Source organism: Gallus gallus, chromosome 7, assembly GCF_016699485.2.
Source record: "Gallus gallus isolate bGalGal1 chromosome 7, bGalGal1.mat.broiler.GRCg7b, whole genome shotgun sequence".
Classification (NCBI taxonomy): Eukaryota; Metazoa; Chordata; class Aves; order Galliformes; family Phasianidae; genus Gallus; species Gallus gallus.
In genome coordinates this window covers 22,838,262-22,853,070 of record NC_052538.1, presented here as the reverse complement: position 1 = coordinate 22,853,070, position 14,809 = coordinate 22,838,262, and the positions used below count along the sequence as shown (strand labels likewise).

General features: G+C 47.6%; 1 long non-coding RNA gene across 1 annotated transcript in view; it reads left to right on the top strand.

Annotated features, from left to right (window-relative positions):
* Nucleotides 1–14,809, top strand: part of LOC107053888 — a 56,696-nt gene that overhangs the window by 2,874 nt on the left and 39,013 nt on the right. The window contains exon 2 of the long non-coding RNA XR_006939921.1: nucleotides 2,728–2,943. This is a non-coding gene — a long non-coding RNA (uncharacterized LOC107053888). The remainder of the gene's footprint in view (nucleotides 1–2,727; nucleotides 2,944–14,809) is intronic.

The following is a 14,809-nucleotide window of genomic DNA, read 5'->3' as shown; positions in this document are numbered from 1 at the left end:
AATCTGAAAGCACTTTGCAAAAGGGCTTAGGACAGGGGAGAACTGGCTTTCCTTCTTCTCTCCCCCACCCCGTAAGAAAGAGTACATCCCAAATAATATCTAGTATGGAGACAGCGTGAGTACTGGGAGGGGTGGTGGAGAGGTTTCACTCCCACTGCAACCTGTGAGACGCAGAGTGGTGAGGCATGTATGGAGCTGCTTCTATCCAGCCCAGCTGCAAGCCCTGGCACAGGAGGCTTGGGCACGGCTGGATGGCTGCGGGGCAGGGATCCTGCAAGGCAGCCCTGGGGAGGCTGCCCTAATTTTAGTCTGTCCGGGAGCTTTCTCCTGGGCTTTCCAGGTGGTGTGAGGTTGTCTTGAGGGCATCTTAGCTTCCCTCCTACGCTGAGCTGCAAGGCTGCGTTGGGACTTTCATCCATGAAAGCACACCTGGAAGCGGTGTCTGATTCTCAAACCAGAAGATGGCAAAGTTTTAGTCATGAGATGTGCCCTGATGGCAGGTTTTCTGCCAGGTTATGAAAGTGGCCTCAACCACAAGGATCCTACCACTGAGCCCGGCAATGGGGATAAAGCTGCAGATGAACGCTTGGTACACACTGTCTGCACTCCTCCCTCTTTGGCAGTTTTTTGCTTTTTGGCATTTTTGCTGGTGATCAAAAAAAAATAATAATAATCTACTACCCAGGAAAAAAAGGCAGCAATGAGGCAGCAAGCAGTTGTTCATGAGCCATAGGACAGCCTGCAGCTAACAGAGGTCTCATTTCTTGTGGCTTGTTCTCTTCCAAGGGTGGTCACAATAATGCTTTTTAAGACATACTTTCTTATTTTGGGGGAATGAGGAAGCAGAAAAAGCTAAGGTTTCTATTAGCATCTTCTAATACACTTCACTGCTATGGGCTCCATGTGTCACATATGGCTCTTTGTTGCAAAAAAAAAAGATAGTTATTTGGAAAGCTGTTACCGTTCTTTATATCATAGATACGTCACAATTCATTATGACATTCTCTGTAATGTACAGAAGCACTGGCTTTCTTGGGCACGATAAAGAGGATGAAACACATGTTTTAACCGCTTTGGGCTAATCTTTGTGTTCTGGGGGCACTTAGAACATCAAACGAGTTGAGGTAGTCTAGAAAGATTAAGAGCTGAATCACAGATACGTGACTGAGATATTTTTTTCTTCTCCCTCCAAAACCACTGTCCAGTTTGTGTAGGAAAATGATGCTTATACAGGAGAATGGCGTTTTGGGGGGTTGGTTTGTTTGTTTGTTTTTTCTTATATGCAAGTATTAAAAAATACCAACAGGTTGCGAAATCGAGTGCCTCAAGCATCATTATGAAAAGAGCCAATATTTCATCTTTGGAGTAATCCCAGAGGGCACAATGACAAGTGACAAAATTGGAACTGATGGGGCAAGCCTGAGCAAGAAGAGCAGAAAGATAAGACAGGCAACAGCAGGCGGTGCAGATACCAACGCGCTGCTTCACTTTGCATGGAGGCTGGGTTGAGAGTCAGGAGTAAAACCTGATTCCTCCCCACGATATTTGTCCTTCCCTTGGATGGTGCCTTCCTCCCCAAGAGGTGCTGGCAGCTTCCCGCTGGGAGCCCTTTCCAGCAGCCTGAGCTGAGCAGTGCTGTAGTAGAGCTAGCGAGGGCTAGGTGGCATACTGGATACATTGGAGAGTCACCTCCAAGGACTTCCTTCCATATCCAGCAAGGGCTAGGCTGAAGGAAATTATCTCTTTGCAGGCAGCTTTCTGTGTCATTAAAAAAACAAAGCAACCGATGCTTCCAGTGAAGACAGCATCAATGTTTTGCTTTTTAACACGCCTCATGGGGGTATCAATTTTAAACCGCATGTAGGAATTGGAGTCTCCCCTCACCAGATCAGTGCCTGGGTGTTCTGCAGGGCTGGGTTGGCTCCGTTTCACATTACCAGGGCTCGGCTGCCAACATTTCCAGAGACGATGGTGGCTGGGGTGCCTCCATCTCCCCATCAGCCACCTGTGCTACCCTGTGAGCTCCGAGGGACATCAGCTCTGGGGCCTTTTCATAAGGACCAGAGCTCAGAGTCTGTACTGGATGTTGCTCAGGGGACAAATTCCTCTTGCCTGAGCACAGACAAAATTAGTTTCTTAGGGAAAGACAAATGTTTAATCACGAGCAGAGGTTCCCTTTTGTGCCTTTGCGGCCTTCACGGGCTGCGCAGCAAACAGGAGCCTGCAGGGCCTGAGCGGGTCCCTTAGCATGGCTGAGCATCTCCCCTCCTCCCAGTGTGCTTGGGATGTCAGGGAAGCACAGCTCGGCTCTGGGGAGGAGCGTGGCCCTCGTCCAGAGGCTCTGGAGGGCCCAGGAGGAATTGCAAAAGCAGCTTTAGTTCCTCCGTCTGTACAACGGGGTTGGTGAGGCTCCCGTGTCACAGAGGGTCTTGGCTGCATCCACACCGCCGCTGTTGGAAATGGGTGGCGATCTTACTGAAGTGCTCAGCAAGCTGAGAATATCCCTGTGATTTGCTTGCTTTCCACCTCCACCTTCCCCCGCTCCGTGCTGCCCACATTCTTTTTTTGTTATTAATTGTTTGAGATTCAGACAATGCCTCTCCTTTGGCCCCAGGCAGGCGCACTGGCTGAATCACTAAAACACTTTAACACACATCTGCTGAGGCAGCAAAAATCAGTATCTCTCACTCCTTTTTTTTTTTTTTTTCTTCCTCCTTTTCTCTCCAGTATCACAGTCAAAAGGTGACTGAGGCACAAAGTAGGACTGGAGTTGGCTGAAAAGTGCTCCCAGCTGAAGGGCAGAAAACACCTGCATCTAATAAAAACAAACGAGAAACATCATCAATAACCAGAAGAAAAAATGGCATAAATAAAAGGAAAAGTACAAATTCAGATGGTCTCTGGGAAACTCGAACAAATGCCCCAGCCTGCTGTCTTCTGGAGGTATTGTCTAATTATTTACCTTGTGGTGCAATGAAATACAGGGGGTTGCCTTGTCTCCTTGGCGTAGAGTAAGGCCCTTTAGAAACCTTGTTGTGCAGATGGGTGCCATGGTGATGGGTGGCCATAAATAAATTAGATCATTGCTGTGGTTGGAGGAGGGCATCCCCTGGAAGAAGCAGGTGTTCTCAAAAGGATTTTCCTTTTGTCTGCTGTCAGGCAGTGCTGGTTTTGCTGTGAATATTAGGAATAATGCTTTAGGAAAGAAAAAATGCTTGGAGTTGACTGAACAAGCAGAGGTCCTTTATAAGGTATGCTGGGTGTGGCGTGGGGGTGTGCTTTGCTTATGTGATCATGTACCTGCTGCCTTGACCCCTAAAGCACTGATAAGTAATGGTTTACCTGGAGGACATGACTCCTGATTGTAACCATCAGCTCCCTCCAAGTCTGCTGTGTTTGGTCACTCCAGAACCTTTGCATAGTGCCCAAGGAGTTGGTGTGAAAATAACCTCCTATGCTGCTGAATTCTTTAATTTTTTCATCTTTCAACCATTCCAGATTCTTTCCTGCAGCAAGGTGTTGGATTTGGGGTTTTCACTTCCTTTAGCATTGTCACTTTCCTGGAAATGTTCCTTTCTGAACAAATATTACCATCAGGAGCACACCATGCGCCTTCCCCATAGAGGTGTAATATGCACAGAGAGATGCTGTAGTGGAAATGCTAAGTCACAGCCTGAACCAGTGATTGAGTACCTGGTGGGAAGGCAGGGCCAACATAGGAGAGCTCAGGTGCATTGCATGCACCTGAGTGACAGGAAGGGGTGGATCCCAGCCACACCCCTTCCCAGACCTCATTTAAGTGTTGGCTGTGCAGGCAAGTGTATCTTGCTGGAGATCCCTTCGTACTCAGGACCTTCTAAAGGTAAGCAGCTTCTTTCCTTTATTTCTTTGTCTATGGCTGTTGCATTTGAACATAACCTCACTTGCTGCAGCCTGGAACCTTTCAGCTCTGCTGTTACTGCTGTGCTTTCCGTTGTATTACAAGCACATAAATGGATGTGTGGCTGCAACATTGACAAGGGTGGCTGTAGGTGGTTTAGAGGCTTTCTAAAGATAAGGATACATGATCCCTATAGCCTGACTTGACAGAGAGCTCAGAAACTGGGCTATCTCTTCTGCTGAGATACTGTGTAGATTCTCTGGGGACATCTGAAATACTCTGGGGTTTGGGAATGGGGAGAACTCCCAAGGCCTTTTTTATATCCTTTTTGACTAAGGAAAATTCTTTCCTTTTTTCTGCCTATGATTATTGTACCTTGCGTTCTTGCAGAGCTTTCTGCTGTGTGGTAGAATGTCTGTACAGCGTCCTTTATTAGAATTGTGTCACTCAAAGGACAGTTAAGATCCTCACCAATTTAAGCCACACTGTAGCTTAGACATCTGGCTTTCCTGTTGTGAAAGGGGAATATTCTGTCTCTGTTCCATGCCTGACATGCACATGGAGGCTCATTCACAAAGGTCTGCAGAGTGCTGTAAGGTCAGGACTGTGTGTAATGTTTCAGGGGCCTGCTGAGACTGTAGGGACAGCAGCTTCTATGATGGGGACGTAGGCTTGTGCAAGATTGAACAGACGGGCCCAAAAAAACACTGTTTGGATAGATCCTCTTCTTAGCCACCAGTAACTGGCCTGGATGTGGGCTTGTGATTATATCCCTGAAGTAATTCCCTGGACTTCCCCTTGCCCCCGCTCTATAATTATTCATAGTTATTTTCTAATGGCTGTCCTGCCACTTGTTTTCTTTCTGGCTTTCTTCTGAGTAATGAAAATACATCAATGGCCTTTTTCCAAGAACAGCTATTAAAGCAATCGCCCCCGCCTGTCCCCCTCCCCTCATTTAAAGCCTATCAAGCTCCACTGGATTTGTGGCCAGAGTTTGCATCAAACTACTATTTTGGGGTTGCCAAAAAAAGCACAACAAGAAAGTTTGGGGGGGAAGAAGGAGGGGGGGAAAAAAAAGTGGGAGAAAAAGCTATAATCTTCTCAGATCAATATTAATTACATTTACAATAACTGCACTGTTTCAGATCGTATGCTGCTGACAAGCAGGAGGATCAGTTCTTGTAGGGGAATGTGTGTACATCATGCCTTTGCCTTTTCTCCAGAGCAAAACTCCCAGCTGATGCTGGGACACAATGGGGCCAGGGGACAGTGTGTGTGTGTGCAGGGAGTGTGGATAGCAAATCTCAGTCCTGTGAAGGTGTCCTAGCTCAACTTGTCATTTTGCCATCTCTTGAGGCTAAATTTCAGTGCCATGTAGCATTAGCCCATTTTCCTGACAGTCCAGAGCGTGACAGAGACTGGATGCAGAATGCTGGACTGTCTAAAAATTTAACTCAAGGCAAAAAAAAAATTAAGGGACACCATCATCAGATGAGGTTGCCCCGTTCAGGTCTCCCAGGAGCATGCCCTTGCCTTAATGGGTCTACTGCACGAACTCAGTGACTGTAAGCAGCGCCTGCAAGTTGCATCATTACTGGTTTGTCCAGGAGGGAATGGCAATTAGGGGAAAGAGCAGACTTGTCAAAAGGCACAAGGCTCTTCTTCAACCAGCCCCTTTCTCCTGATGCTTCTTTCTGAGGCCACCGTCCTCCCCAATCTCCTGCAGTGCTGGGATCACTTGCACTGCAACTCAGGTTATCATTTCCTCTCCTTGCATCTACTTGACACTTCCTATGTGAAACCTGCCTTCTTGTCCTGAGACAGAGGTGTGAGGATGTACATACTCATCAGAAGCAAAATCTTAAAGACGTTAATTTAACACACAGTGACCCAGTTATCTCCATTTTCAGAGCAGTACCACTTCAGATCCATCAAGAGCTTTGGATCCCACCATTCTCACCTGGAACGTGATATATGTCATCCCTTACACCAAATGCCTTCCCAGAAACTGTGTATCACACAGACCACTCAGTGAAGAGCACAACCACCCACTTGCCAGTGGGGAGATGGTTTTTATACAACATCCACTTCATCTCCAGCCTGTGAATCCTGACCCTCAAGGGTAAGCTAAAATAATACTGACTCTCGAGCTAAAATTCATAACTCTCCTGGCTGTGACAAATCACAGCCTCAACAAGAGATATTTGTTTTATGGCATATTACGGCTTCCCTTACAATTTACCTGTCCCCGAGGATCCTAAAGGCAATAGTTGTCTGTCTGTCTGTCCACCCAGGACCAAAAGCCTTCCCGCTCCCCCTTTTCCAGCATCCTCCTCCGCTCTCCAGTTGCCGGCTCCCTTAACACAGACAGCTGCAGTCATCAAAGCTGAGAGCTGTATGTGGTGTTTGTAAGCCAAGGACAGATTTCTCTCACGCTCCTGACGAACGACTTACAGCGGAGCTCCCGAACTGTTGCCCCTCTTCTACTATAGTAGCAAAAGCATGTAGGTCAAGAGCCATGGGATCTGCTAGCAGGCTGCTACCCTGACTCTCTCGCCTGGTTGGTGAGAGGAGACATCTTCATCTTGTGAACAAGATCGCCTTTGTCTTGCACTTTGTTTTTGCTAGGAAGCATCCTGACTCCTTTTTTTTTCCTGCTCTCCTGGCTCTCCCACATACCCATGAGTGTTGCTCATGGATGACCCAGCAAGAATCCTTGCCACCTTCCCGACCTCATCATGCTCTCTGGCAAATGGCCCAGTGGATTCACTGGCCCAGTGTGCTGAGGGTGGCCCGTAAATCCTTATTTGAAAACTCATAAATCATTGTTTCAATCAGTATTTAAGAAGTGCTATAAATGTCATATTAAAACGTGTGTGTATATATACACTTATTCATATATATGCTGATACATACAGATAGATATATAGATACAGATAGATAGATATAGAGGCTTATGGTGAGAGAGAGACCGTACCTACATATTTTCCTTTCACAGCTATGATAGGCTGAGAGAGACGGAGGGAAAGACAGGCATGCCTGTGCCCTTGTGTTGATGCTGACTGCTTGGAAAAGCCATCCAGAGGGTGAGCGGAGCATGCAAGTGCTGGAGCCAGCACCCTCATAGGTCTGTGCTGGGAAATGATTATGATTCCTGCACTTCTGCAGCCTGGGGAAATGCAGTGACTCAACGCGCTCATTCTGGTGGGTGACATCTTTGTGTTGTGATGCGTGTAACTGCATCAGGAATCAATTGAGCATTCCCCCCATGCGTCAGGCTGACGGGAACTCACTCAGACCAGAGTCACGCTTTGGCACATGTGACGTCGCGTCTTTGAAGGCACTGCTCGAAATGGTTTCGGGAAAGTGCCAGCCAACTGCGTACTGCTTGGCGAGAGGACAGTAATGGAAACAGGGCGCGGAAACCAAGCCCTCCTACAAAAGGAAATTCCAGGAGATCATCTCCAGAGCAGTGGGTCTCATGATCTGCTGGGATGCACGGCCCTTTGGTCACCATCCTGCTGTCTGGAGAAAGTCTGGTGTAAACGATGCCCTCAGACCTTGCGTTTCCTTTAGGAGAGCTAACTTTTGCATTTCAAACGAGAGCCTGGGGATGAACCAGCATGTGCAAAACAGGCACATGCTGGTTGTGGGCTCAAGAGAAATGTGCACTATCTTGACAGGATAGTCTTAGAGAACATAGCGTCATGAAGAGCAGGCAACTTGCAAGAGCTGAGAGGAGAGCAGGGATTTTTGTTGCTTGCAGCAGGAGAGCCCTTTCATGGTGCTGAAATGTCACGTTAGGAAGCTGCACAGAAAATGAGCATCCTGGCAGTGGCACTGACTCTGCAGTCATTCATATACCAGTGTGATGTATTCTTCCTCAGAAGGACAAGGACTTCATCTGTGGAAAAAAAAGCCTGTGCACAAATTTCAGCCGAAGGGAGGGGAAAAAAAGCCATGCTTCCCACTTGCCTTCATTTTTATGGCCCATTTGCACTCTTTTCCCAGTGTTTTCAGCAGCCGCCTCAATCCTCCTGCAGAAATCCCTCAGGACTGCCTGATCCAATACAAGGTTTACTGCAGCAGCTTTCCCAGGTGACTGACTCCTGCAGCTATTCTCTCTGCTCTAGCTCTGCCTGTATCCACTACTTGCTGCCAAATCCTCGATGCTTTTTTCTGAGGTCCCCATGTCTGTGAATAGCAGATGTTGTCTGACTTTCTATCTCTTCCTTTATGCTGACTTTGTCCACCTCTTAAAGCTTCAGGTTTGCAAAGAGCAGGCAAACTTTTCCAGCCTTTTACTGTAGCAGTCTGCTCGAACCTTCCTAAATCTGAACATATTTCAAGTGCAGTGGTGCTAGATGTTGGAGGGGCCTCACTGACAGTCCTGTAGGATGAATCCTTCCACCATTTCATCCTTGGCTCTGCTCACCCTCTTCCAAATCAGTGTAGTACCTCATATACCCTGACAAGCTCTGCTTGGAGACACCATCCCATCCCTCCATGTGCACCTAAAAGTTGGCTGTGTGGTTAAAGGTGCTCAATGAGCTTTTTCATGTTTGAAGGGAGATCATAGAATTGTAGAATGGCCTGCGTTGGAAAGGACCTCAAAGATCATCTAATTTCAACCCCCCTGCCATGGGGTTGCCACCAGACCAGGCTGCCCAAAGCCACATCCAGCTTGGCATTGAATGCCTCCAGGGATGGGCCATCCACAACCTCTCTGGGCAACCTGTTCCAGTGTGTTACCGCTAGACATAGGTGTGGGGGACCTGAGATGTCTCCAGTTTTGAGAGGTTTGGTAGATGCTGAGAAATGCTGTCCTTTCCAGGGTCACTTGACTGGTGACTGTTGCAGTGCCTGCAGGGCTAGTGCCTTCCTCGGAAACAGGTTCCTCAGAATCCTTCTGTGCCTTGGACTCCATTGCTTTTCCAGCAGGCTTGGGAGCACTTTCGCTTCCAGGACTGGGCAGGAGTGGATGGCTGTGATCACCCGGGTATGAATGCATCCTGCATGGGATGGCTTCAGCTTGTTCCTGCCTGCATCCGTTCCAGCCCATAGATGAGCCAGAAGGGCTGCTCTTGTAGCCGAAAGGGGAGCTGGAGAGTGGCTGTAGGCAAAGTTTGGACTCCAGACTTCTGTTCCTGGAGCTTCCTAGAAACAGTTCTAACCAAGTGTAATACATGTGGCTGCTGAGTTACCAACCTTCATCTTTTTCCTCTCTACTGCAACCAGTTTCCATAAGCACTGTGAGGTCAGCTCTGAGGAAAAAAAAAAAAATCAAAAAGAAAAAATCCAACAGAAACCCATCTCTGTTGAGGGAAAAGATTAGTTAAGCGAATGCATTTCCTGTACATCAAATGGCTGAAGACATACAGGTTTCCTGGTTTCCAGGGCACCGTAAAATGAAACACAATAGAAAGGGAGAATGAGATTAATGGGAAAACGTCACTCTCTGCTCTCAGGCAGAGCAGCCGCACCAAAAGCAGCGGGACTGCGCCAGGGCAGCTATGAGCAGGATTTGGCCTTCAATCTGTTAAATGAGGACATTACCAGAGTACCAGATTACACAGCTGAGTTCTCTGAAACAAATCCTGCTAAAGTAGAAAGGATTTGTTAGAAGGCTGCAAGGTCAGGAAAAGCAAGATTATTGGTTTAGCAGCCTTTGCTGGGGACCCCAGGCAATGGCTCTGCCCAGCATTTCACATCTTCTGCTTTGTCATTTAAAAAGTCGTGAGAAAGGGAATGAGATGTTCTCCTTTCTCTTCAGTATTTGCACAGTTGGAGTTATTCTTACTCCATGCTTTTTTTTTTTTCCCCCTTCGGAAAGCAAGTGCTTCAATGCCCTTATTTTCTAAATAAACTGAACGTGCCCACACAAGTGCACCCACGAATATTAGCAGCCCAGAGCGCATGACCACAACAACGAACCATTCTGTAGTGCCGTGCTCATGAATATCCTGTTCATACCAGCCGAGCCCCCTGTTCACAAACAGCTCTGCAGTCGCTGTTAACCAGCAGCCCTCCCGTAATAATCTATTCACTTCAGCCCTGTACCTTTGAGTGACCTCCCATTAAAGGACCCCAGTATCATTGTGCAAAATGGCCACAATTAATCAATGTATCTCAGGGCTTATAAATTACTGTCTCCTTTGTCAGCTGTTGTTTCCAAGGGGCTCTACAATAACAAATCAAGATCCTCTCTGGCAAAGGCTATATATAAATATATATATATATATATATATACATACACATATCAAAACAGCTCTCTAAAAAAAAATCCCCATTCTTTTCCTTCATTTTTTTTCCCCAGTCCTTTCAGATATTAAAACTTATAGCTGGCTAGAGCTTTAGTTAACGTTAGCATGAAGGCACTGTAATCTGGGGGAAAAGACAGAGGTCACTTTTAACAGGTTGAGTGTCCAATCAGGAAAAATGTTACCCGTCTTATGTGTGGGCACGTTCCCTCCCTGTGTGATATGCATCCTAAAGACAAGAAGATGCTATGACAGCAGTGATGAGGGGTGTGCCAGCAATAGTGTGGACAAACGCATGCTGCAGTGGTGTGGCACTTGCACAGGCTGCCCAGAGAAGCTGTGGATGCCCCATCCATAGATGCTCCCAATGCCTGGCTGGATGGGGCCCTGGGCAGCCTCATCTGGGGTGGTGGCAATGCTGCCCATGGCAGGGGGTTGGAGCTCAGTGATCTTTAAGATCCCTTCCAACCCAAGCCATTCTATGATTCTATGTTGGTGCTTGAGCCCCCTGCTCTGTTTAATTTGCTTGAGTGAGTGCAGCCATAGCCCCTGGTTTGCAGCAACCCTTTCTTGGGTGGCTCATCCTATAGCGGGTTCTTCATTCCAGGTGTTCTTCTCCTGGCTGCCAGTTTTCACGGTGCACTGTAGAAATATTAAGTCTTTGAGAAACCTGCAGTGCTGTCAGATTTTGCTGTGACAGACCAGTGGGATGTAATGCTATTGCAAATCATGGAGCAGCAGATGCAGAAGTCCCCTTACCCCTGAGCACAAACGTGGCTGAGCACTGCCTGGTGTCACAGCGTTGCGGTGGCATTTCCACCGAGTCCTTCAGAAGCCTCCGCCAAAGCCGCAGTCTGGAATTTGTCCTGCTTCACCTTGTTTTAGCACCTGGGGTTGAAAGGATTTCCAAGCCAGAGGGAAGCACAAAGAGCTGGCACACAGTGGGCTCCTGGCTCTGATCTCTCCAGAGCCACTGACTCACTCTGTGATCTTCAGCGAGGCTGCTGACCTGCATGTGCTTTGTGCTGCACAGCTGGAAAACGGAGTAGGGAAAAAAAAAAAAACGATGGGAACTTCACTGAAAAGAGCAGATGCAGAGATTTTCTAGATAAACAAATCACCCAAGCCCTGCCACTCGAGCCCCCCCCTCCCCCCCGCAAGCAGTTCAGCTCTCTTCTTTGCACCTTCTAGTTCAAGCTAAAAGCAGTTTCGAGTGGAAAGTGTAGGGCTGGGTTTTCTTACATGTCCTGGATCCTCCTTTAACTGTGAAAATGTTCAAAGTGAAAACTTGACCTGGCAGCAGTTTCTGAATGACCCCGTTTTGGCTGTGAAATCCACTTGAGCTTTGCAGGAGCAGATTTTTACAGTCTTCTCTGGTAGAGGAACAAAAAGACTTTTTATTATTATTATTATTATTATTATTTTTCTTCAAGAGGAAACTTTATACAGACCGCGTGTTATGCTTTCTCCCCGCGCTCAAGGTCAAATAAGCGCTTCTCTTCTCACTGTTCCCCACTCACTTTATATCACCCAAAAAATAAATCCCACCCCCACTCTGTCGCTGCAGACATTCCACAGCAGTAAGAAGAAGAGACAGAAGTGGGGGCAGGATGTGTCAGCCATTGCAGCCACACGTGGTAAAGCCTCACCTCCAGGCAGTGTGATCTTACAGCTCTAAGATGCTAATTATAATTGCTTAATGGAGGTGTGACAAATGCTGCCTCCTAATTCAAAGGAGAAATGATTTGTGGGATCCCTGTGCCATCCAGGGCTCCCAGGTCCAAATTCCCTATAGTTTAAGCCACGGCCCTGGGAATAAATGCCTGCAGTGGGCTAACTTCAGGCCATAGCTCAAGGGTGTCCAAAACCACTACTGGTGCAGGTTTGGTATGACTGCTCTGCAGCTTGGGAGTTGGTGCAGGATCAGAAGTAGCGGCTGAACATATGGGGCTCAGCTGGAGCTAACTCAATCATCCTAAAGGACCTTGTGCCAGAATAGCCTCTACTTGAATACTGCAGGCCATGTTTGCCAGGGCACTGCATGCAGCATCAACCATGAGCTGGTAGAGAAATCACTTTTGTTGGCTGAAAAAAAGCCTTCATGGTGTTTGGCAGTGATTGTTTGCATGCACAGCTGGTACTCCTCGCAGCTTGGCTACACCCACAAGTGCACGCAGCTCTGCAAGTGAGAATTTATGTGCTTAGACCCTCTTACAAGGTTGAACCTTAAGTGATAACTAATTCTGAATGATGTGCTAAAAAAGCAATAGATATGCAAGAAGGATTGATTCTAACCTGAAAAATACTTGTCTGACCCTTGGAAAGGACAGCCTGGTCTATAATAGTAATTTTCCCTGTGGTCATGGGCAACTCATCTCAACATCTTAGTATCAAACAGTGGGGGTAACAGACATTTCCTTTTAGTTGGCCAGCTCCCACCTGTGTTTTCTGAGCTTGGTCTGGGGAACACCATGTGCCAGGGACTGTTCCCTGTCAGGACTGTGAAGGTGACTACTGTGCCATGGAGGAGGGAAGGGAATTCAGTTATGAGCCAAGCTGGGCTGGCTTCTGCCAATCAGACTGCAGAGTGCAGTCCTTGATCTCTTACTTACAGGGATATATATGGCCTGCATTTCTAGGACTGTAAATGAGACATCACATCATCAGGGTCAAGAGAGTAACACACTGAGGAAAGGGAGACAGGCCAAGGACATATTACCGTATTATCTTATTATTCCTTTATACTCTTTTTCAATCAGGCTGTGTTCCCCATGTAGCTTTTTTACACATTAATATGGGCTCTGTGGGGGCAGAGACCATCTTTAAGCTGCATTTATGCAGCTGCTGAAACAATGAGGTCATGTTCTTGATGGGGACTTCCACACGCTAGCGATGCTAATGATGCCTGGATGCATGTGGGGAGGGCAAAGGAGAGCTCCCCTGCTGAGATACTGCTTGACAGCAGAGTCGAAGGCCTGCTCGCTTGCCTCACTCATTCCAAGAAGGTGGAGGTTTGTTCATGGCCATCTAAGGAATGCCTGCATTATGTTTTATAGCCAGGCTCTGTCAAAGATGTTCTTGCAGTGGGAAGGGTTCACCCACAGCTCCACCTGCATGAGAACTGCCCCCGCCACCAGGTTTTGTGCCTATGTGTAACTGCAACGAGAGGTCCCAAGGAAGACTGTCAGAAGTCTGTAAGGCAATTTTTTATTAGGTGTTGGATGTCATAGCTAAGGGTTACTTTCCCTCATAAAGACTGATGATGGAAAGAGTCACACTGTCAGCTCAGACCTCCCACAAACTGCTGGCAGATTGCATTCACGAGGGGAATGGAGGTGGTGGGATGAGCTATGCTACGTTATGGGGCATGGCCAGGTGTGCTGCGGAGCTTGTGAAGGCTGCTCCTTCCTAAGAGCTTGACGTGTGTTAGGGGGCTGTTGTCACTGAGCTCCTCAGCTGGGAGCTCCTCATCATGGCTTCAAAATCTTCCTTTCCTCCTCCCTGTTCCCTTGCTGTGGGAGGTCCTGCTCCATCACCGTGACACTAATGGCTTTGGGAGGACTCCCTTTCTTCTCCCCATACTTCCAGGTGACCTATTCTGCAACATCTGCAGCATCCACACTTGCCTTATGTCTGATGCACAGCAGCCATTCCTTCTGCCCTCTATTCACCATTCTCTGTGCTCTAGGCTGCTTTAGCCAGTAGGAGTGAAGTGGTTTAGGGAGGGAGGAAAACAGAACAAGGAGACAGGACTTGTAGTGGCCTGAAGAGGCCATTCAGAGGCACCCAAAAGGGTCACATCTCTGTATGCAACATCTTGGCCTATGCTTTATAGCCAGATTGAGAAGTGCTTGTGGGAGGGCGTAGGCTGCTCTAAGCAAATGCATTCCCATTTATCCACCCAGACAGAGCAGAATGGCGCATGGATGTTACACAGCTTTGAGAAATGGGTGATGAAAACTGCTCCTTGTGACTGGCCTGTAGCACATGCTGGGCTTACTCACCCCTGATGCTTAGGGACTTGTTAGAGGTGATGGGGTAGGAGGAACGTAGCATCTCCTCCTCTACATCCATTTTCTTCCTTGTTGGGTCAAATTTCTATACATCCCACATAACCCCGATGCCCTGTATCAATAGTTTAAGAGCCTTTAAAAGCCATCAGCATGTTTGCACAGCTACAGGCTGCCCCAGCAGCTCATGCAATTCAGGGCATTCACAAAGGTCTTGTTGACCAGCCTTTCAGTTCTGCCTGGTAGCTTCATACAAAAACCTCTGAAATCAAAGAAAAGTCCAGGACAAGCTTCAGTGACCAGATAAAAAGGAACAATCCCCAATTAACACACAATGCAGGGCCATCTGTGCTTATACATAATCTGCTGGATGTGGACCATGTGAGGAGAGGAGAGGAGAAGCTGGTGTCAGCTTCTTGTGAAACCTAGGATGGTGGCATGGCAGCAGGAAAAGTATATGGGATGCTTAGCGCTGGATGAGGGTGGCCAGTCCCACGTGGGCAAAGCAGGAGGGATGGTGATAATTAGGAGGTATATCGGTATGGTCATGGTTGTGGGATGAGATATTTGCTCAGATAAGTACTGGAGAAGCTGTCACATTGACCACTTCTCAGGTGACCAGGACAGGAGAGTGGGAAAGGGAAGCCCCCTGAACCCAG